The sequence below is a fragment of the Dermacentor variabilis genome, chromosome 3 (assembly GCF_050947875.1).
Source record: "Dermacentor variabilis isolate Ectoservices chromosome 3, ASM5094787v1, whole genome shotgun sequence".
NCBI classification, from domain to species: Eukaryota; Metazoa; Arthropoda; class Arachnida; order Ixodida; family Ixodidae; genus Dermacentor; species Dermacentor variabilis.
In genome coordinates, this window is record NC_134570.1 from 34997893 (window position 1) to 35020362 (window position 22470).

Genomic DNA, 22470 nt, shown 5'->3' on the forward strand with positions numbered 1-22470 from the left:
ACTTCTCTTCACATCCTATCTCTGTTATTCCCCCAAACCCTTTCCCCAGCGTGGAGTAGCAGGCACTTCACTCAGGCCGACCTCTCTCCCTTTCTGCCATCAAATATTACTCTCTTCTCTTCGCTACTCGTTCTGGAAGCCGTCTACTTTTTTTTTTTTCATTTTGTGATGCACTTAACTCGTAGCAGTAGGTCTAGTTCACGTATTCGGTCTTGTTATAGTACCAAGCGATACCTTTAACAGATGTTGGGTGGTGAGGAACGGTCACCGGAAAAATAAAAAATGATAATGTACACGTGTCAATATAGCAACATTGCTGAACGGCGCAGCGGCCATGTCTTATTGTGTGCACTGATTAAGCATGTGCTTGCGTGCTGTTACCACTCGGTTTGCAGCGACGCTGGCTGACGCCATTTGACTGGTCTTCCTTTCCGAGAGCGTTGTAGGCAGCAGCGCTTCATAACTTCTCTAAATAACTCTCCCTTCCGTTAAGTTGGCGTCAATCTCAGCGAAACCTGATCGATAAGTAAAGGCAAGAGCTCAAGAGACTCGTCTAAGGTAATATATCACGCGATGAAGACCTGGAGAAAGACGGGAAGACGTGGAGAAAGGCGAGCCAAAAATAAATTGACCTGCATCATCTAACGACGCGTGCTCGTGCGATGGTCGTATTACGCGCTTTCATTGCTAGGCCGGAAGAACGCTGATGGCACTCAAGGGCACCGGGGACGGGAAACCTGAGACGGAAGTTAGTAGCCGTGATTTCAAGGCTTGGCGAAGATCATTATATAGAACGAAGCTGCTGCAAGTCAAAATGCAATGACAAAAAAAAAAAAAAAAGGAAAGCACGACAGGAATTGAAGTAGGAAACTAAGAGTACAAACCAAATAGGCGAACCTACTAACGAAATCGCGCAGTCAGCGACGATGCGGTTCTCGGCGGACAAGACGGCAAAACGGGGGAAAGCTTCCTTGTCGCCGCGGAGAGATGATGCCGCCCTTATTTATTTATTATGCTCCGGGGAGCGCATCCCGACAGGCACCTACCACTCCTTCTCGCTTTCGCTCGGCTTCAATGAGAAGACGCCGAACTCTATACGAGCTCGTAACGAGAAAAACACACCGTTACCAGGGGAGGTAGCCTGAAAGGGGAAAAAAGGGGTAAAAAAAAGAAGAAAGACGTGAGCGGCTTGACTGCGGGAAAATGAGGAAACGCAGACCAAAAGCGTGTTTACGTTGGCGGGGAGGTCGTCTTCGAAAAGAGAAAACAAAATATAAAAATTGTGGTATCTCTAACGTTGTGTACTTATCAACGCTGAGTCCACGGGAATGCAGCGAACAAAAAAAAAAGAGAACATACAGTTAAAGCGGGATGCAATCGAAGGCGCGGAAGTGAGGATGTGAGACGCCCGCGAAGTAGGGGAAGAGGGAGTGGGGACTAGGTTGGACGAAGGGACGATTTGACGAAGTGGGGAAAAAGATGGGGAAGGGGTGGAGGCAACGCGCGAGAAATCGCGACATCGTCATCGTCGGCTGGAATGAAGGTTGCTGTGTGTGTCACGGGAAAGTGAAGGAGGACGGGGGGGGGGGGGGCGGTGGATGAGAAGCACGGGCTCGCGAGAACGCGCATCGGCGTAATCTCGTCAGACGGAGACCGAGCCTATAAATATTGAAGGCCTCCTTGCGATCTGCCTTGAGCGTGTATATCGGAGGAGGGCAAGTGGCACGTAAGAAGAGTTAGGGCGAGGACGACTCTCACGATCGTGTGATCGACGTGCCGCAGCATCTCCGATGAGTTGAGAGAGAGAGAGAGAGATCGACGCGGAGAAAGAAAGGGAATGCCAGGAGGAGAGTCGTAGGGCGTTCTCATAACGACGTGGTGGGAGACGTCGTGCCGGTTACGAGATTAGCTTGGTTTTGATGAAAACTGCGGAGTCGATGGGAAATAGATAACGTAGGGTAGAAATGACGACGGCGGGTTGTGGAACGAGCGTACGTATTATCCTTGGGTGATTGCGGACAGACGGACGTTTGGAATAACGAAAGGAACTTCAAGCACGTGTACTTGCGTGTGGTGTTAGCATTCATCGGTTCGAGAGCAGGTATTTTGTGCCGGTAGGCGGAATCGAGTTGTGAGGTGTATCGGAAGGTGTAGGCGTTCTTCGGACATGTGGTATGCTTCGGAAATGGTCTGTAACTTACTGAAACTGATTGCTTCATGTGGACGGCGCGTGGGACTCCGAAGCGATATGGCGGTCGAGTGAGAGAGACAGTGTGAGAAGTACCATAAGCGTACAAGTCTCATGATATGGTGGTAGTTGTCCCGATTGCGAGGTCAGCTGGCGTAGCCTACCAATCTATGCTCGATCGGAAAATGACAGTTCCACATGGGAACGATAGTGACTGATGTAATGGTTTATGCCTGTTTCGGACAGGTTGTTTGAGAGAGTGATTGTCGAGAAGAGAGGGCGCCATTTTCTGCGACTCTTTAGGGGAGCACGGCTGGGCGCCTTGTGGATCGGGAGGGGGACATAAAAGAGAAAGGAAAGGTTAGAAGATCGAGGCGTTCACAGAGGCGATTGCTGACAGCAGTCGGTAGGCGGCGCATTTACAAGTTTGACACCCTCGAGACACATCACCTCTCGTCACTGAGTAAGAACGAAACAGTCGACTCAGCCTTGGCATTATGTATTTGATTTGAGGATGCCGGTGCGGAGAAAGTGTTCCCACTGCTAGGTGTAGCGGCACATATATCGACTCAATGCGACAAATACGAAATAACCTTGTGTGAACCTTTGCAGAACTTCACGGCCTTTTTTGGTGAAAAAAGAACGCCGAGGAAGAACTGAGACATAGAGACATCTTCCAGATCTGCGCAAACATTTTTCAAACTATACATTTCTCCAGCATGCCTCCTCCTCTTGCATGTACTTCATCCTGCCTTGGCTTATTTCTTGAGCCCAAAAGCCATCACTTCGGGGGCTGCGCCAACGGCGTGGTGCGTCTTGAGCGCCCTTCTGCCCGACCGTCTGAAGAGTTACTTACAGTATACATAGAGTGCCGCGACTATATGGCGCGTAACATCGGTGTGACGACATCTTGAGAGCTCTAGCTGCGGGACTTTTGGCACGAGCCTCCGAAGTTGTCGGCGATTAGCGACGCACTGTGCCGGAGATCTCGGAGGCGACGTCGCAATCCGGCCGTAGCTTTACGGCGGGATTAGCTACTACGCAGAGTGATCGGTCTCCAACGTGGCGGACCAAGGTTCAAGTCCGAATTTAGTGAGGCCTCTTTAAGCGTGCGGATCACATATCGCGCGTAGCCACGTTTCAAAAAGAAAGTAAAAAATAAAGAGAGAGAGAATGCAGCACGGAGGGAACGGTTGTTCGCTGGAAGAAAGAATTAAAAAAAAAATGGAGCACTCTGGGCTGGAGGAACCGAATGGTCATTCCCTTCTGGCGCGAACAAAAGTAGCCGTTGCAAATAAGAGCAAACGAAATGGTTTCGTTTGGCAAACATGTGGCGGCATTTTTTCTTTTTCTTTTTTCACGCGAAGTGCAGCGTGTGTAACTTGAACGGGAGGCAACCGCTGAGGTGGACCAGGCGCACGAGTGTTATTGCCCAAAGACGGGGAGGTATTGTGCCATTACTCTTGCGTTCCGGCGCCGATATATAGTAGTAGAGTGAACGCTGCAGTCTCTCTGGATCGTTCTTCACGGGGGGTATATATATAGCCGCTGTGTGCTGCTGTCTTATGAATGACTCTCTTTCCGATGCTCGCTTGGCGAGCGTCTCGTTCGCTCTTTCTCTTGTGTGTATATGTTCTTTATTCATTCTATTCTTCGGCTGTAGACTGTAAGTTATTGACCGGAATGACCGGTATGACGCGCCTGGAATTCCTGCCCACTCGCCGCTAGGGAGGCGCTTTTTCAAGCGGATGTGAGCGATGGCTCATTGTCAACCGGCTGACGCCGTCGCTTGGCCGAGTCCGGCGAATGTGACGTATAATGATGCGATTCGAGAATGCGGGAGGTTGTAGTGTTTTACAAGGAGCGCGCAGCTGAGAATTTTATCCCGGCTGCCGTTCTTCCAGGGCTCGCTTTCGTTTTTGGAATTCTGGACGCAGCAGCATTGACAATAAGTGTGGAGGACAATCTTCGAGGCGCGGTGTATGAGCAAAACTAATCGAATAGTAAAGTAAGTTTGCATGATGTTGCAGAACATCTAAAAGGAGGCTTTTGGTTATTGCGAAGCCTTCGAGGGAGCTGCTTGTATCTACCTAACGTAACTGAACCCCCCCCCCCTCCTCCCTTTATTTCCTTTCTTTTTTTTTCTCAGTACACTAGGCAAGAATATTAAGTTGAGCTACATTATTAAATTGCGCTTTTGCAATAACTAAATGGCCTATCTTTCCACGAGGAGACGCTTGGTAAGCCAGGTATGGCGCACAAACAAAATAGCTAGGGTTATGCCGTCTCCCACTCTAATGTTGCTGCAACACCTTGCTGTGACGTCGCTAATTAGATCATTGTCTGCGTGGGTCTATAGGTTACTGTTTATCTATTAGAACGGGCTGCGTATCATTCTAAAGGGAATCAAACGTATCAGCGTTTTGAGAAGTTTTCCTGTGACGAGATGACCAAAATGGGAGAAATCACGTTGGCATCCGCAACGTTACACTAATTTACTGACGTTGACATTTCTCCGTGAAATGAAAAAAAAAAAATAAGAAAATGAAAGGGAAACTTCGCTTTTGATTTCTCCTGCTATAATCAACGCTGTCAATTCATATTCATCTTTGACCATCGTCTTCGGCCGCCGTCACGTCTTCCTACAACAGTTGGAACAGTCAAGTCTTTAGTTTGCCAGAGCATATGACGGACTGCCCTTCGCCTTTCTTTCTTTTTAAACCATTGTCTTGAAAAAACCACCCAATCGAGCCCACGAACAAATAAACGAATATCTAACACATCGTCGTTATCATTAGTATAGTGCTTATCGAGTAGCATTCCTGTTACGCAGGGGAAAAAAAAAAGAAGAGTATAGCGTTGGGGATCGCAGCGCGCGTTTCTATACCTTGACGAGACTCCCAGCTTTCCCATTTCGTTGGTGCGAGCAGAAACAACAATTTGACAGACTTTCAGAAAAGTGACGCGAAAAAGATGAAGCGAGAAAAGCGGGTGAAAAACCGATTGAACGAGAGGTTGGGAAAACGAGCTTATAGCAGCAGCAGCGTTTTTGCTGGCCGCTAAGCAGCGAGACCTGTCGCTTTGAATGCACTCTTCCCGAGACATACTTGCGTATTACGTCCTTCTTGAGAATTTTTTTTTTTTTACTGCACACACCTTTCGTGCACTGCAGACAGGCGTGATCGGTAAAAGGAAGGCGGATAACGAATGCATTGTTTATGTCTTCTTATTTTTTTTCGACTGCCTTCCGCGGCAATTTTGGGTAAGCCTAAAGACAAGCGTTATCGGCGCATCCCCATAGTAAAAAAAATCTCCAAGATCAGCGTAAACGTTTAGTAAACTGCGCGTAGTCGCTCTTTTATTGTTCCTTTCGTCGTGCCGTCGCTAGTTCCACATCCATTAATTTCTAAAAGCCTTTACTAAAAGTGCACCGACGATGGCGTTGCGAGGCTCGAGAACCTTTCTGCAATGGTTGCATGACGTGCGTCATCTAGCGAGCGCTGTGCATGTATGGGCCTCCGAGATTCTCGGTGCTGAGCAACGCGCCGCACATTTCGGAGGTGATGCCGCAGCTCTAGCTACAGCGATTCATTCGACACCGCGCTTCAGGAGCGGCGGTGTTAGTTTCATTATATTGTGCAAGTCGTCAACTCCGCGGACATATAGGTTAGAGTTCTTGCCGAGGGCATACTTTCAGCGCGCGACTGATATTGCTACGCGTACATCGTTGCGATTGTTGACGGTAACCTCCTTTTCACCGGACTATCACAGTTATCCAGCCTTCACTCGGCGCAAGATGGGCCCACTGTATCCGAATTTTCATGAACGTTGTCGCCGATTTTTTAGCGAAATAGTTTCGTTCGATCACATGTTGCTGGCGCGACGGGGATACCGCTATGTAGATTCTCGAAGGTGCCCGAGCACCAGCGATTGCTGTAAAACGTGCGTCCATGCGTGTGTAAGTAAACAGGCGACGGACTCGACTCGTGAGTCAGATTTCTACGACTGTGCTCGCCGCGCTGTTGTGATTTGAGTTTCGCATGTTTTTTTTTTTCTTTTCTTTCTCGGGCACAAGTTCGCCCAATATAGTTAGATTCCTAATGTGCAGTTGTGGCAGCGTGTCGCTTATTTTACGGTGACAATACCGTTCGCTTAGTCATACTCTTGCGAGTATAAATAAATAAATAAATAAATAATAATAGAGACAGGTAACCTGGCATAAATAACCTATTCGCCGGACAAAATTGACAAATGTACGGGCGGCTCCCTCTGCGCCCGGGGCCGGCCATAACGTCATACCTATAGGGGCTTCCGTGCCCGCTGGGCGCCGTCGCCGCCCCGCGTGTTAAATTAATGTTCACTGGCTCGCGTTCCGTCGCGATTTCCGGCAACGCTCGTCCGAGCATGCATTGGCGGCTTCATCCTCCGCCGAGCAGCTTTGCCCGCTCGGCGTATAGCGCTCGCGTGTGCTCGGCATATATGTGCCGCGAATCGCCTACACCGAGGAGAACCCGGCTCCCGCAAAGCGTCTGGCCTGCGCGGACGTGGAATTAAAAAAGATAAATAGATGCATACGTATAAAATAAAGTTGACAAATGTACGCGTCTATATAGGGGTGCGACGCGCGCGTCGGTTTCGGGCCGCTCCTCGCAATTTGCGCCGGCACTCAATCAAGATTAGCCGCTAACCCCCCCGCGCGTTCTCCCTCTCATCGTTTCCGAGAACGTCGAGCCAGTTGCGTGCGTTTATGGTGTAGACAACGCGCAGTACACGCATGCGTTGCGAACGAGCGCGCCGCCATGCCCGTCTGCTCTCGCGAAAAACCGTACAGTGTTGCGAAAGTTAAAAGTTGTAGTTATAGCGCCTTCTTTGTGTGCCGTGACTGATCGCGGGCCGAATTCGCGGATAGATAGATGTTCGTGCTTTGTTGAAAGAATGGGGCTATGCTGCGCCGAGGAATCCTGGGATGTATCGGTATCGCGGTTCGTTGGCAAATCGGCCAGTTGACCGGCGCTGCGGCGAAGTAAACGTGTCTGCGAATTAACGAGCCTATACACACGCATTCCGAGCAGATCGAGCTTTGCGCTACGCTGCACGAATTTAACGGGACCGGGCGCGCGCGGTGTACACCGCGTCCAGCGCGGTGCGCAGACACGTGTAGGCCACCATACATCTACCCGAGGAGCGGACAGCTCCTGCGATGGAAGTTGAAGGAGGGAGAGGGGATGAGAGAAAGAGAGAGTGAATCCGAGCCCGGAAGGGTTGACCGTTTCCTCCGGTCGAGCGAAAAAAGCGTTTCCTGTCGGATTAATTGTCGGCACGACTGAATAATTACCGTCCCCGAGGAGAGATGCGCTTCGGACTCTCGGTTTCCTCCTCCTCCTCGCAACGTCGCCCCCGCCGCGCGCCCGCACCCGGTGCACGGCGCACCCCACCGCCTCGTTTGAGGCGGTCGCCCGCCCTTTGCTAGCTCCCTGTCCTTCTCCAATCAACGTGGCCAGTCTTTCGCAAACCCCGCGATTTCTTTTTTTCTTTTGCAAGCGAGATAAGGAAGTGCTTAGCGCGCGGGATCCGCCGTCGACCTAAGTGCTGGCTGCCCCCGATGTGTGGAGAATGCGTCGTTTGCAGACTGGTTCGCTCCATCCCTCCGGGGCGCCTTTCAATTTCACTCGCCGTCCCCTCCTCCTTGTTCGCGGCCATTCGTGTGTCTCTTCCATCCCCTTTCGCTTTTGTCTTTCACTCCGCATGTAGCAACGCCTGCGACGTGTGCGTCTTAAGCATGCACACCGGCGGCACGCCGGAAATGTAAATAACCAGGCCGGGGCAGCGCCGCGGAATTTGCGAGCACTAGAGCGGCTCCTTCTTGTGGGTCCGTCGCCCTGGGATCTGCTTTCTCTTTTCGCTAATCCTTTCGACGCTTGATGATGGTGGAAGTGTTGGGCCCGACAACCTCAGGCAAAGTACTGAACGGGCGGATACGCTGTGTTTCTTGTTCGGTAGTGAAATAAGATTGTGCAGACAATAGAAAAGAATATATATTTGCAGTAAAGATGGCAGTGTGTAACGCCAAGTTCAAGTGAACTGAAACGAAGGCACATGCGTCAAAGTGGAAAGCAAGTAAGCAAACCAAGAAAGCGCGACCACGTGAATTTACCGAAATTCACACAATAGACACGTGGGAAAAATTCTTAATCGCACGATATGCGAGGTGACATAAAAAAAATTAATTCGATTAGTAATGTCGACTTATGTGGTTATATATGTACATCACTTTTTCTTTTTTGTCTGGCGCTCTTAGCAAATTAACATCTTCGTCTCAGTTTGTGACTAATGCCTAAAATGGAAAAAGATGCGTTTATGGTGACGGGATAGATGTTTCGTCCTATCTAATAGCGTCGCTAATGGCGACACATCTGTTTCTGCTCACAGTAACAAGGTTAAGCTTTAAAATAAAGTCATCCTGCTGCCTTCGTGGTTGTTCTGTGTCGTCTTCCTTCGTCCATCCTTTTATCCGGCGCCTTCGTCGTAAACATGTATAACCAACTCGCCCTACCGCACGTGCTCACTGCTGTTAAAAACAGGATGCCTATACGAACAGTGGAAGTTCGTGGATTGGGTCGAGGCCGTCAGTTCTCGGGATATTGAATATGCGAACTTTGTCCTACTGTCTCTCCTTTTCTCTCGACGCACTTCTTCGTGCTGAACAAGCTGAATTAACAAAAAAGGAAGTGAGCGAATGCCAGGGTTGTAAGCATACGCGGTGCCTCAGCCGTGCGCTTGTCGCCTAAGAGACGGTTTGCCTGCGAAAGCGATCCAAAGAGAGGATGTTGAGCATAAGCTGGTGATAGCCTGCTCACATGCGAATCCTTTCTGTGTGCACGTACCCGCTTACCACGAGCCACGATCCCATACGCGTGACTAAATATTTGCTCGCTTGGACACTCGCCGATTTTACAATAAAAACTGTCTCTGTGACTCCGTAGCGACATCAAGAGTGCCCAGGTACTCAAAAGGAGCGTTCCTGACATTTCTGAGTAAGAGTAGTCACTCTAGCGACCCCAAGCTCCTGCACCACCTACCGAGCTCTGCGCACAACCTTGCTTACGATTAGTGAAAGCGCACAGTACAAATTGCTGCACGTTGAACGTGCCCGCGTACTATTCATTCAGCCTTTCCTCCAAATAATCGAAAACTCTGGGAGCACGAGCGGAGCTGAATCCGTTCTGCGTAGTGTCATGCGAATTTCTATTACTCGGAAGCTTGGGAAGTTGCGAACGAAAGCCCGCCTCACTCTCCAGAGATCTCGAGCTGTGTGAACGCAACAGGGAGCCGACCAGACGTCCCGGAGCCGACGGTCGTCGCTCCAGCTAATGGCTTTCTGGCTTTTTAACGAAGACAGTCTTCGCTGCAACACTTTCCTCTTTTCTCGCCAATCCTGTTCTCAATTGTTCCAAGTAGCAACTAGGCTGCTTCGGCCGATTTCTGTGACCTTTCTATCTCTTTTTGTTTAGTTCAGGTGTATGTCTCGTAATTTCGGGTCCTTATGGCAGGCATGCGGTACAGGCTTCCAGTATACCTGTTATGAAACACTCGGGAGGAATAACGTTAGCCGGCGAAACGCCAGGCTAACATCTCCAGCATATCATTAAAGCTCGTCTCTCTCTCTCTCTCTCTCTCTCTCTCTCTCTCTCTCAGGAGTAATAAAATGAAGTGTCAGCCTGAGAAAAGCGCAACTAGGCGCAATGACAAAAATTTCGCAGATGACTTTATCGTCCGTTACATGTAGGTTGGGTAGGTATAATGTGAGAATGCCCGCTTTTGCGCGATTCTAGTCCTTCCTTATCCATTAACGAATTACGAAAATAAACAGCATCGGGATAGCATCGTTACGTTATGCCAGGCCTGTACGCTGCATTAATTCATGCTCCACCTGTAGCTACGAAGAAATCCATCCTGTCTTTACCGCCACTTGACTGATTTCGTCAGTGACAGGTCTGATTTACTGATGTTTACATCCCAAGGGAACCTTGGGATGTAAAACCATAGGTTCCGGAATAAAGCGGAACCCAGCGAAACGCGGAACAAAGCGGAACCAAAGGTTCCGCTCTGTTCCGCTGGGTAGTTAGCGTGCGCGGACATATGAGACAGCGAAAGTTGTCACATTTCGCTTTTTTTAGGAATGCTGCTGCGGCTCCCGATATTCGAACCCGCAACCTCATGTACAGCGGTGGCACACTGTGACTGCTGCACCGTTATGGTGGTGTCGCTTCGTTCTGTCGTTTCACTCGTACCCGACAATTTCTGTGTGTAAGCACTTGTGATATCTAAGTTTTCATCTGGTATAATTGCGGTAATGTCGTTCTCAATGTTAATTAAGATGCCTTGAGAGATGAAAATCGTTGCTAAACGCGGGTGCTTACATCGTATTCGTTTTCGTATGTTATAACGCGAGTGTATATTCTGTAACACCGTTGGCCTTGTGATTCGGTAGCGTTGCAGCCTTGTCTGGCTACTCTTGCTAACAACTGCAGTGAGAAAATGCAGCAAAATGCTGTGCACCGCTGGTAGAAAGTTTCTTTGTCCCTCACATGTTAGACATGTAATGTAAAATCGAATGGAAGAATGCACGTGCGCGTGTTTAAATTAAGGACCGCTTGTCCCTAATACTTGCTGCACGGCTTAACCCCGAAAGAAAAAAAAGGAACGATTGCAATTTTCGTTGCAGCTGTGGTCTCAAAATTTTTTTTTTCCTCCGTGGCACGTCAGAAGCGCCGATAATTCGCTGACGTGTCACGCCGTATGTCTCTTAAGAAAGCAGTCCTACTCACTTGATCCCGGTCGTCGACTGCTTGCACCTTACGTCGTCCGAGGCTTCTCGCTGCAGTTGTCTTGACTGTCTACGTGCCGCTGCCTTCCGTGTGTTATCGCAGGGTGCTACCGTCTAACACGATTGCTTCTTTCTTGATGCGGGTCTCTACTGATCGACCGAATGGAAGCTGCCTCGCTTTTTGCCCTACCGTGCCTACTTCGAATTACTTATTTTCCTTTTTTCTACCACCTACGGCTATCAAGCCCTCCGCGAACCGTCTGTCTCAGCTATTCTATAGCGTGCGTCAACTCAGCAGGGAAGTATACGAGACAAGTAGAAGCGTCGGAAAGTCGGGCCGAACTGGCTAGCGCTACCCTGCCGACGCGTAAGAAAACACCAGCGACAGGGAAGAACAAACTCTTCGGCAGCTTTCAGTTGCCGCTTCGAGCTGCAGTGTCGTCCGGAAAAGAGGAAAGTTGTCAAGTCTCGTTCGATGACGAAGGACGACGACGCGCTTTCCTTTCAACGCCGACGATGACAAGGCGTGCTAAGAGCGAAGAAGCCCGGTGGTTGTCGAGCGCGGGGGGACGAAGCAGCGCCGCCTTCGCCGCCAGGCGCCGAACTCTCTCTGGCCCAGCGTTTCGCGATCACGCCGGGCCGGTTGGTCGGCCGGCCCGTTTCGTTGAGTCGGGTACACCCACTCCCACCTTTCCCTTTGAGTGAGCGCGAGAGAAGAAGAGCCGCGTCGTACTTTCCTTCTCTTCCGCCTCGCTCGCATCCCCGTTTTCCCTCAGCTGCTCCCTCGCCGTTGAAATCACGCATGCGCCAAAGTCGGCCTGGCCCTCGCCTTCCTCCAATCTTCGCCCCAGCCTTCGTCCCCCTTTCGGGAAAGCTTGTCTGCGTGCATCCCGATCCTCTTCTTCTACTTGCTTTCGTTTCACTATGCGGCGGCCTTCTTCGTTTGTTCACCATTTACGCTATTTGTTGTTCCCACTGTTCTGTTTTCGATTACTTTTTTGTATCATCTGATTCTTCCTTTTTTTCCCTCCTGTATATTGAGATTCACCTTCTTTCCTTGCTTGTGAAATATATCCCTATGCATGGGCTGGTTATTCAACTCAAATGAGTTATTTCTTCACCGTTTTCTCTCTCCACTAACATGCCCTTCTTTAACTCGGCCTTGCATCGATCTTATTATTCTGTACTTTCCGATGTTTCCGCCTGGGGAAATTGTTTTTCTTGCATTTTTGCGTTCTGCTTTCACTCAACTCTCCCTAACCCCCGCCCCCTCCCCCTCCCGCTTGCCACGGTTACATCCCGTTTTTACTTTCTAACATTCAACCTTTTTCTTACCGTATTTGCCTTTTTATTGTGTCCTAGTTCCCTTTTATTGTCTTTAACTTTTCGCGCCATCCTGTATCCTGCTCAACACCATTTTTTTTTAAATCCTTTACACTCGGGCTAGCATTTGCATTTTATTCGTGCGACGCGTTGCGAGCGTGTCGCGCTCTTTTTCTCCACGTGTTTCCCCCGGCATTATACTTCCTTCTTTTCTCATTCCATCACCTTGTAATCCCCAGAGCTTGACGGTCCCTTACTCTCTTCGGCGGTTGTTGTTGGGTAGCCAACTGGAAACTCCCTTGGTTAGCTCCTCCTCATCTCCTGCTTTGTCTTAGCTGTACACCCTCCCTCTCGTTTACTGCTGTTTTCTAGCGCGTGAGCTTATTGCTACACTTCGCCGGTTTCCCAGTTGAATATTCCATTTTCTCGGCAAGATAGTTCCCGTGTCTTTTCTGTCCTTCCGTGTACGTCAGTTCTCAGCTTTAACCACAAGTTAGCATATCTTGTGCTCGCGTTCTATTTATTTTTCAAGTAATATTTCTGCGTGTTCTTATTTATTTGCTTTAACTTGTGGCCACTCGTACTTACTAACCGACTAACGGTACCCAGATTTAAAATCGGTTTATGGCTTCTTGGTCCACTTTTTTTTTCACTTGTTTGCTTCTTGTTTACTTTTCTTGCGTCCTGCCCGCGAGTAGGTTTCTGCAGCGTGCTGTTCACACACTCTTCTCGATTTATCCTGTTATTTGCTTCTTGTCGTCTTGTCAGGTGGCGGACACCGAGTGTTATTGGCGGTTTCGCATACCTTGTTAACTGTTCTTTTTTTCCAGTTTTTTCATGTTGACTGAGGCCGCTTTTCTTTTTTTTTTTATATGCAGCCCCCCTCCTAACTTCACGCGGTCGGTTTCCATTGCGAAGCAAAGCAACCGTGATCTTACATCCAGTGTATGCGTCGCAGGGTTCACCGTCCAGGCACGGGGGCTTGGCCCTGCACTTTTTGTTCAGAGACATCGACTGCTTTCTTCCTTTCTTCTTTCTTCTTTCTTTCTTTCTTTCTTTCTTTCTTTCTTTCTTTCTTTCTTTCTTTCTTTCTTTCCACACCTTCTTCGTCTCCGGTGTCTGTCGATTTGAAGCACCGAGACGGAGGAATGCAAAACGGCCCTTCGCGATTCTGAGTACCGTGGAAGGCAAAGTACGTATAAGGAAAGTCGAAGTCGTGAGCGCAGGAGCCGTAAAGACGCCGAGCGCGAACAAGTGGCAAAGGAAGGAGGCGCAAACTAAAAGGAAGAAGACGAAGAGGAATGAGGGCGAGGAAAGTACGGGAAAGACGAGCTGGAGGATGGCAGCTCCCACTGTAGCCGAGGAGGGAAGCGAACCTAGATAGATAACCTTGGCTCGCCGAAGCGAGGAAGGCATCTCAACCTAACGCTGGTTGGCCCTGAAGCAGCGGCAAGATCAGATGTGAACGCTGGCTTGCTCCGGCACGGCGAATGGATGCACGCTCGGGTGGCTGGATGGATGGATGCGCAGGAAACGGGATTTCACCGCCTCCTCGCCTGCCGTCAATTTATTCTTCTTTCTTTATTTTTATTTTTTAAATGTTTTATGCCTCGGTGACTATGCGAATGGGGGCAGAGCGAGCACCTCGGTTGCGGCACGGGCGTGCGTTTTGCGCTGAGCCTAGCGGATGGGGTCGACACTTACTGCTGGTGCCGAACGTATCCATATAGCTCGCCGTCGCGACTTGTCTCTGTCCGCATACGTTTGGCGTGCCTTACCTTTTGTCAGCCCTGCCGAAGCACTAGCGCAGATGCGCAGCTTTGAAGCTTCGATGGCCTTATTTCAGAGCAGGCTTTGTTGGCAGGGTTGGCTTTGTCTCACGGTGTGTGACTATGCGGCGGTGCATCCTTTACAGGCGAGAGCTGACGGCAACGTTACGTTCACACGAGGATGGGCCCATGCGTGGTATCCTTGAGGGATTATTACTGTGGGAGAAAGTGATGCGTGTGCACTGAGGTCGAATAAAGCAGTAGATGGCTTGTGTACGCTATGTGGTTCGCTTCCTGGTCGCGGCGGCCGCGGAGAAAGAAAAGAGGGCAACGCCCGTGTACTGAAATTTAAGTGAACAAGTTGCAGAGAATCAAGCCTCCTGATGTATAGAAAAAGAGGGGTTTATTAAGCATAAACCGTCGACTGACTATGTGGGTAGCTGTTGTTGTGTGCGATCAGAAGCACGAGCGCTTCGTCGCCTTCTTCGTCGTTCTTGTCCCAACAAACTGCGCCGTGCGCAGAAGCTCACAAAAAGTTTTATTCCAGTGGGCACAGGTGTTGAACGGTCCGTTTAACTGTAGATTCACCCGGTAGCCTCAAGGTACAGGATCTACTCTTGCCGTCACTTCTTCTATGAAGCCCCTCTATTCGAACAACCTTCCATAGTTGCCGGGACTTGCTGACCTCTTGTAGAAGAACGAAGTCGCTGACTTGGGGCTGGGCATTGTTCTTAACTTCGAAAGGTATCCTGTGGACCAATGCTCCAAGAAAGTTCTTCGCGTTCTTTTTTCTCTTTGTTCTCACATGGGTGACGGCTATCTACTGTGATCTCGCAGAGTGTTAGGCCGGGAAGTGCGGATACTCGCCTTCCCATGAGAAAGTGAGACGGGAAGAGAGGTTCCAGATCTTGACAGTCGCTGTAGTTGTGTGTGATTGGCCGGGAATTGATCACAGCTTATACTTCTGTTCAGGTTGTTTGTAGCTGTTTCTCCTTAAGAGATCCCTTTACGGTGCACTTGTTCATTACCAGCTTGACAGACCTGATAAGTCTCTCGTAAAAACCGCCCCACCACAATGCATGATTGACGATAAATTTCCATTTTATATGATGTTTAGCGATGTAGTATACAAGCTTCGCTTCTCAATTATTTCCACCAATCTCTAAAGATCTGTATTGTTCTTCTTGAATGTTAAGGCGTTGTTTGAATATATAACATAAGGAAGTCCCCGCCGTGACACAAAGCGTCGGAAAGCGTTGAGAAAGGTTGTGGCGGTCATGTCTTTGACTAGCTTGAGGTGACGAGCTCGAATCACGGTGCACGTGAACAGGCAAATATGCACTTTGGCATAGTCATCTGGATGTTTAACATAGAGGGGAATGGCGAAATCTAGTCCTTTCACTTGAAAGGGTTCCGAAGCGGTCATTCTTTCAAGTGGTAACGGTACAGTTACTTCGGAGAAAGGTCTGACGTTGTAGCGTTGGTACACTATGCATTCTATGATGACCTTCTTTACTAGCTGCCATCCTCGTAATATCCAAAAACATTTGCTTTAGTTGTACATGTGTATCCAGAACTCCTGCATGAAGAAGTTGTCGATAGTGTTGCACGAGGAGGTCGCAGTAGTAGTGGTCCTTTGGTAAGACGATTGGATGCTTTTCATCATAAGATGTCTTGCTGAATTGTAGGCGTCCTGCGACTCGAAGAACTCCATTGTCGAGGAAGCAGATCACGTCCCGAAGTGTTGAATCATTTATACGCTGAGCTCCTCTGGAGACGCGGTCAATTTCTTGCCGAAAGGCCGAGCTTTGAACCTTTTTTATCCAGTATAGTTTGTCGAATTGGGTTTCTTCTGCATTTAGGGCTCCCAGGAAGACACTTTTCCGCTTTAGTTTCGGGGCAAATCGTAGTGTCCAAGATGTAACACGGTGTAGTCGCGCAAGAGAGCTGTATTTGTGAATGTCCATAATTGGTGTCTCGCTTGGCATGACCGTTTGCAAGGATGGTGCCCGATGAAGATGTTCCTCCCTGACACTTTGTGGAAGGTTGGTACAGTTCGGTGTACGGTGTGGGGGCTTTTCATTCTCTTCACATTTAAGCCAATGGAGTCCTGTCCACCAGAATGAGCTTGTTGTTAATTCATGGGCCGAAGTCAAAAATATCAGCAGCGTTCTGCTTTTCAGGGCAATGCCTCCACAATGTGATGTTCGTTCTGCTTTGAATCTCCATTACCCTACGACGAATGAAGTCTTTCCATCAGTTGGGATCTCCGGTAATCTAGTACAGTGCAATAATTGAGTCAGTCCAAAATTCCAAAATATCCTACTCCTAAATATCCTACTGTAAGACACTAGTGATCGAGTACTTGACAATTTAGTTTCTCAGCCGATTGCTCGGTCACAAAACTACGCTGGATGCCTCCGTCCAATAAAATGCGGAACCAGCACTTTACTTTCGTGTGCGGCTGCCCAAGCAACAACTGCTTGGAGGTATATGAACCGTATGGAAGCGCCTGTTCCAGTCATCTCGAGCTGTATTTGTGTAAGGAAGGCCTGGGGTCCGACAGTCGTTTTCATGAACCTATAGGGTCGCACATTTTTCCCGCATGGCGCCGATTGCCCTTTCCACATTTAACTTTTCTTATGCAATTTCTTGCTACGTGATGCTCCAGGGTACAACGGAAGCAGCGTCGTCCACCTAGTAGATGCTTTTTCTTTTCCTGGACAGGAATTGCAGAGTCGCACTGCTCGGTATGATGGGTCGTTGACTCACAGAAAACGCAGGTCTTTTTTTGACGAACAGGTTTGGCGGATGAGATGAGTCCTTGATGGCCAGTACTTCCACCTCCTCCCCTTTCCTCCGAACTCTGGAGTGCGTTGGTGTTGTTGAAATTGAGGACAGTATCGTGAGGAAGCGATTTCAATAGGATGGGGTAGAGCATTGAAGAATAATTATCTTCCGACGCTCCGAAAATCTTAAGGGCACGTGTCTGGGACTGCACAGTGTCGTAAATGCTTCGCAGCCCTCAAAGGTCGTTGGGGGATCGAAAGGGCTGCAAGTTTATCAGTCGCTTCATGTGATCCCAAATGATGAAGTCGTTCTTAGCGAAGCGCCGTTTTAGAATTCCAGGGGATCAGTGTAGCAGCTTGCAATTGCTGGAAGTCCCGCGATTGCCAATTCCACGTCGCCAGTCAAGTCCGAGCGTAGATAGGTGAACTTGTCTATGCCTGTGAGGCCGTCTAACATTATAAGGTCGATTTTAGGAAGGTGAACACCGCGTTGCTGTGTGTGTTCAACGGGGTCGTTTGAGGTCAACGATGACGTACGATTGAGCAATTCCTTAAGCTGACGTATGCGGTATTTGAGCTTCGCGGCCGTCGCGGTGGCTCGATCTTTGTAGTCGACAACCCGCTCAAGCTCTGCTTCAGCTTCCCTGGTAGATAGCACACGGACGATGTTGGAATTAATTGCCCTTAAGTTGTCGTGAAGATGATTGAGTCGTTCTCTCAGGATACAAAACTACTCTTCCGTAACATTGTCTTGGCAAGGCGTTGATTCGTTGAAAGGTTGTTCTATTCACCAAGGGTGACCACTCGAGCACAGCTCAAAAGCCAGAAGATTGTTTGCCGGTGTTTGAGTGCTTTGCTGAAAACGATAGTGTAAATGATTTATGGCCTAAGTTTAGGGATAAGGTGTTAACCCTTTTGGATAAGTATATACCTGTGATACAAGCAGGCAAGAATAATAAATGCAAGAAACCATGGATTACGTCCGGTATTTTGAGAGAAATCAAGAAAAGGCGACAAGTTTTCCGTAAATTAAAGAAAACTGGAAGCAGTGAGCACGCGAAAGGATTACAAGCATTTACGGAGCAGTATAAAGCAAGTGTGGAAAAAGCAAAAAGATATATTTCGAGGGGCTCAATAATAAAATGAAAACTAATCCCAAGTCGTTCTGGCATTATATCAAGGAGTGCGGATCTGATAATGTTGGAGTCGGCAAACTGAATTTTAATGATACGGTTATAGTCGATGAGGAAGCTAAAGCCACGTGCTTAAATACGTATTTCCAATCCGTGTTTTTACCCAAGCATGACGCTCCTTCCCAACCGCACCCAAGCACGTTTCCACTGATGCCGCCGGTGGAACTGAGTGTTCGCGGTATACGTTCTCTTCTTGAAAGCCAGGACGAATCCAAAGAAGTTGGTCCTGATGGTATTTCTCCTCGTGTACTGAAGCGATGTTCTTCGCCCATTTCGTTTTATCTTTACATAATTTACACTAAGTCCGTTTCAACAGGCACTTTACCCGATGATTGGAAAATTTCCCATGTTGTTCCGGTTCATAAGGGTGGCTCAAAAAAGGATGTAACAAATTACCGGCCCATTTCATTAACATCGATATCGCGTAAACTTTTTGAACATGTCCTTTTTAAGCACATATTGACCCATCTTGCAGACAATAATGTTCTGATAAATGAGCAGCATGGTTTTCGCAAGGGCTTTTCTTGCACCACGCAACTTGTAGAGCTCTTTCATGAGCTGGTTTCCAACGTTGACGAGGGTGGGCAAACAGATTGTGTGTTTTTAGATTTTCGAAAGGCCTTCGACACCGTGTCACACTCCCTTCTCCTCGTGAAACTGCAGATTCTAAATTTTGACCAGAATGTACTAACTTTTATAACCAATTACTGGTTGGACAGGCGTCAATGCGTGCTTTCAAATGGGAGGTATTCATCCTATGTTGGTGTTTCATCAGGCGTGCCACAAGGCTCCGTCCTTGGACCGCTCTTATTCCTTATTTTTGTTATTGCTATTTCTGTGGGTATTTCGTCGCGCATATGTTTATTTGCCGACGATTGTGTTTTATATGGGAAGATTAGGAACGCAAGTGACGGCGTTTCTTTGCAGGATGATTTGGATCGTATTACAAGGTGGTGTCAGAAGTGGCAAATGATGTTGAACACAAAAAGTGTGTGCCCATGCGTGTTTCCAAAAAAAAAAAGAAAGAAACAAATTGAAACAGCTTACAGCCTAAATATGTATGTGATTACTACCGAACCTCCATGCAAATATTTTGGTGTTGTTTTGTCGCATGATTGTTCATGGAATGCCAATATTGATTATGTTGTTGGTAAAGCAGCAAGGGCTCTTAACTTTATCCAACGGAAGATGGGCACTCCAGAATTTAGAGAACGCAGCCTACCTCACATGTATTAGGCCGATTTTGGAGTACGCATGCCCTGTATGGGACCCGATGCAGGCCAGGTCTATAGATAAAGTTGAAAAAATTCAGAATAGAGCTGCGCGGTTTGTTTTAGGGTAGTACAAGCGGAAAGATAGCTGTACCGCTATGAAAACGGATATGGGTAGGGAATCGCTTTCTTTGAGCGGAAAAAAAACTGCTGTTGAAGTATTTCTTTTGTGTTTTTCATGGCAACACTGGAATTGCTTGTAATAACTACTTTGATGAACCCAATTACATATCCAGTCGAAGTGATCACCGACACAAAGTGAAAGAGTACCGTGCAAGGACAACTATGCTTTACCGTTCCTTCTTTGTGACGGCTATCAGAGATTGGAACCGGCTGCAAGAGACGCAAGTGTGCTGTATAGGTGGAGGAGTGTTTAAGTCTGTAACCCCCTGCTGTAACTCCTATTTGGCAAAGTGGGGCGCTCACTGAATAAAGAAAAAAAATAATAAAGTTAATAACCGCGTTAGCTGTGATCTCTAGGCTTTGCGCTTGAGCTTGAGCCCCTCCATGCTTTGACTCCGCGGTGAGCAGCCAAAGGTCGATACGATGAATAACTAGGCACGAAGGCGATTACCTTGCGGCCATCAATGTGGTTCGCTGTTATGATGAGTTTCGGCACCACTTGTAGAGAGTCAAGCCTCCTGATTCATAGAAAAAGAGGCTTATTAAGCATAAACCGTAGCCTGACTTTGTGGGTAGCTGCTGCTGCTGCTGATCATGAACCTCTGTCATGGCTCGCACCCACTAAGGGTGCCACTAAGGGTGCCACCCACTAAGGGCCAAGAATCGGGTGGCAGGAGGTAGCTAAAGAAACAGCAGCTAAATGTAGCTGTTGTTGCGCGTAACCTGAAGCACCAGCACTTCGTCTCCTTCTTCGTCGTTCTTGTTCCAACGCAAGTGTTGCCTGGTAGACGAAGTTCCTCTCCGGCCCTCTACTATACAGTGTATAGCGCAGCCCAGACGTACATTTGATATCTGCACTTCTGATCGTCATGAAACGAGGCGGAAATGAGGCCCCATATGATGCATGGAACTGCTACATCGAGTACTGTAATCAGAAGCCACGGCGTCGCGACTACCTCAGTAGAGTAGAAAGAGTGTCGCGCCAACTGGGAGGAGTGAAAGAAGTTAACAAGAGCGTCGCCACTAACGAGGCAAAACGCTCTTACTTGTATCTTCACAAGCTGAGGATGCTCTGCGTTGTGTTTCAGGCTAATGTTTCGGTCCTTGTATGCACAACAGGAATTTTTTTTTATTTGTACCAAGGTATTCTGCTTGCGAGCTTGCGCTTACATAAGGAGCCACGCATTGTGCATGGGAGATGATGACGTTTCAGTCTACTGTTTCTGAACCAGGGGACCGTTGTGGTGGCATACTACTCCCTGAACGCGAGCTTCCCAGCAGTTCAACTTGAGTACTGGGATGCCACAGTTAAAGGGACCGTTTAATGTCTGTGGATAACAATCATACGGTATGGGCAGTAGATAAGATTGCGCAAGTTGCAGATGATTAATGCTTCAGTTGCTTCACCCAGTCATTTTTATTGATTTGCATCGCGTAATTGTAGTCATTGATACGACGTTTGCTGAAGGATGCCCTGCAGATTGCTTATTGCTTAGTATAATGAATGCCGTGACATCGCGCAGTACGTTCGGAAGGACACAGAAACTGCGGAGTTATGTCGACAGTACCTGATTGATCTTGGCGTCTCAAAACGTTACGCTCAATTCCTCGTCGTGTGAGGAGTAAATTCGGAACGAAATGCTGTGGACCGCTAGTTGAGAAGAAGCCCGTGATGTCATGCCGCCGGGCAGCCATACAGTGTCGGCCATATGAATTAATCTAGAAAACATGTTCTTTGTGACTGCCCTCAATGCATGGAGGATCGACAGATGTTGGCTGATGTTCTCGCTTTGTCAGAGGACGTCCATAGGACGCAGTCAAGAGTTTCAGGGCCTGGAACCCTTGACTACGAGTAGACGCGCCCGTTATGTGCTTCGTCATCGCCAGCCATCTCGTTCTTTTTTCTTTCACTGTCTCCCTTACCCCAGCGCAAAGTATAGTTGACTAGAGGAATGTACCACAGGTCTTCATTTCTGACTTTGAGAAAGTGAAAGAAAAGTTTAATGTTAAGAATATCCTTAAACTTTTTATCTCTATCACTGTCGGCTCCATTAAACGTGGTTTAGACAAGGCTCGGCTATGTATGGGCTGACCGCACGCGCCCCCCTCCCCACACGCACGCACACGCACAAACACACATTCTCTCTCTCTCTCTCTCTCTCTCTCTCTCTCTCTCTCTCTCTCTCTCTCTCCTAGCAGGCACCAAACAAAACAGCAGTAAGAACTACTTGAAACTGCGTACATTTTCCCGCTTGTTGTCCAGAGTCCGCGCACGATCCCGGCTGCCCATTTCAAACTGCCAGCTTTGCGAGTAAAGCACAATACCGCAGTGAAACGACGATGCTTTTGTTTATAGGTAGAAGAGTATAGAAGAAATCCATAAACAGGAGCTGTGTCGTCATCTAGGCAGTCATCTTGCGGATCTTTATTATTATTTTTTTTACTGTGGTATTATCCGGAGACGTGAGGTGGCTCTTTTGTTCTACACGAGAGTAGATAGCCAGGAAACCGACGCGGTAGCATTAAAAAAATAAAAAGAGTGGTGCGCCAAGGCAATGAATCTGTGGCGCAAGGACTGAAGAACACTCGCCGTTCTCTTATGTTCCAGATTTTCTTTCTGGAAAACGTAAACTCACAAAAGGGAGCAGTCGCGCATGCAGGTGCGCACACAAACGAGCAGCGCCGTTGTTTTTTTTCTTTTTTTGTTCCGTGTGTCTTTGCTTATTGGTCTTAGTGTGCGTTTGTTGAGAAAACTGCCTTGAAAAATGGACGTTTGTTTACACTGGTTCGTGCCTCGGCGCCTGCGTTCGCCTCTTGCGTCTGCCCCTGCTCTTTCCCCAGAACCAATGCAGCTTGCCGCTACGCCATTTCCTCCGATTCTGGCTCGCATTGTTCACTGCTTAAACCTTAGCGAACGTCGGCCCTCTTTCAATCTTCTTTGCATGTCTTCTTCTTCTTCTTCTCTCTCTCTCTCTCTCTCCATCCCT

General features: G+C 48.3%; 2 protein-coding genes across 5 annotated transcripts in view; one reads left to right on the forward strand and one right to left on the reverse strand.

The window, feature by feature from the left end:
- Window positions 1-22470, forward strand: part of Plod (procollagen lysyl hydroxylase) — a 204952-nt gene that overhangs the window by 99681 nt on the left and 82801 nt on the right. The window lies entirely within an intron of this gene.
- Window positions 1-22470, reverse strand: part of LOC142575404 (immunoglobulin domain-containing protein oig-4-like) — a 417771-nt gene that overhangs the window by 41723 nt on the left and 353578 nt on the right. The window contains exon 1 of one of the 2 annotated variants that reach the window (XM_075684761.1): window positions 11017-11643. The exons of the other annotated variant lie outside the window; for it this stretch is intronic. The gene's annotated coding sequence lies outside the window, so the exon portion shown is untranslated. Of the gene's footprint in view, window positions 1-11016; window positions 11644-22470 lie in introns of those variants that run through there. 2 annotated transcript variants of the gene reach the window in all.